Consider the following 1,746-nt stretch of genomic DNA (forward strand, 5'->3'; position numbering starts at 1 on the left):
AAATGCTTGTTGCAAACCATTAAATTGATTTCATTGATTTCATGGGACACTTGATAATTTTAAAAAAGCAAAACACTCTTCTAGAGGATGTTAAGTAGAATTGTCTAAAAGAGAGAATTTAATTTAGCCTAGGTAGGAAATGAGGAAAATCACGTGATGGGGAAGGGAGTGTAACTACACAACAGTGGGGATTCCTGAAGGCTCTTCAGATGGATCACCAAGACAGCAGCTCCTGACAGTGCTGTCATTAGGAAGGAAGTGTGTTTCATTCAGAGTGGTGGCCTAGTATTTCTTGAGGCCATAACCTACTAATCAATTATCCTGCTCCCAGCTTTTTTTATTTATTTATTTTAGTGGTACTGGGGTTTGAACTCAGGGCTTTGCACTTGCTGGGCAGGAGCTCTTCTTGAGCCATGCCTCAAGCTCTTTTTCTTTTCTGGTTACTTTTGAGATACAGTCTCCTGTTTTGCCTGGATTACAATCCTCCTATTTATGTTTTCCATGTGCCACTACCCCCAGCTTTTTTCTGTTGAGTTGGCGGGGTTGGGGGGGGCTCTCAACTTTTTTTGCCTGGCTGGTCTGAACTACTATCCTCCTGATCTCAGCTTCCTGCAAAACTGGGATGACAGGTGTGAGTCACAGTGCCCGGTTTCATTTATTTATTTTTAAGGTGACATCTTTGTCAAACTCACTTCTCACTTGCATGGAGTCTCTTCTATTTTCTTTTTTGGAGATTTTTTCCAATAGAGAACTAATGAGTCCTTTATTAAATCACAGATGATGGTTAAGCAAGCTTTACAGCACTTGAGTTTGCTTATAGCTAGGACTTTTCAGATTTTTTTTCTTCTCCAGGAGAACACAGTAATTATGGAAATAACTAATTACTAAATCACTAAAGTAATTAGTGATCCTAATTACTTTAGGATCACTAGGGGCTGTTTGGAGCCCTGCCAATCCATATTAGGAGCTATCATATTTCTGTCCTCCCAGCTTTGATGAAAACCCCAGAAAAATACTCAATAGGTAAATCCAGTACCATGCCTGATGCTGCTGAGCTCACCTGAGTAATACCTAATGAGATGATTTCTACCCAGTTTTAAAGGCCCCAAGGAATCAAAATGTATTTCCTTAACTGTCTATTAGCAGAGAATAGCTGTCGATTCCCTGACAACCATCTCATTTCCTTTGGAATGATTTTCCTTTTCTTTTAATGACATTTAATTAAAAATCTATATTGTAAAATTTACTGAAATTGAATTATCAACATTCCTTCTCAAAATTAGTTTGTTTTGATATCGTATTAGTTTAACCTCAGGTTCAGTTGTCAACTCAAGATCACAGTGGGTTAGTAAAATTCAGGAACCATAGCTTAAATGTGATAGATCTTCTATTTATTTCTCATGCTAAAGTCCAGATGCAGGTGAGGACTGAGAAGACATTTCCTTCAATGGAATTCTCAGGATACTAGTTCCTTCTATCTGGTAGCTTCAACATGCCTGACCTTTACTCCCAGGATCTCCTCATGGCCTGGGAGGCTAATCCAGCTCCTGCCATCCTACTTTAGACATTTAGAAAAGAGAAATGCAGGAAGAAGGGCATTCTGCCTCCCTCTCGGGACATCTCCCAAAAGTCATAAAACCCACTCATTTATTTTTTAAAAAGTCAAAAAACTTACTTGTTTATATCTCATGTACAAAACCATAGCTGTGAGGATAACTCTACCTGCAAGAGAGACTGGCTCAATAT

This window comes from Castor canadensis, chromosome 9, assembly GCF_047511655.1.
Source record: "Castor canadensis chromosome 9, mCasCan1.hap1v2, whole genome shotgun sequence".
NCBI classification, from domain to species: domain Eukaryota; kingdom Metazoa; phylum Chordata; class Mammalia; order Rodentia; family Castoridae; genus Castor; species Castor canadensis.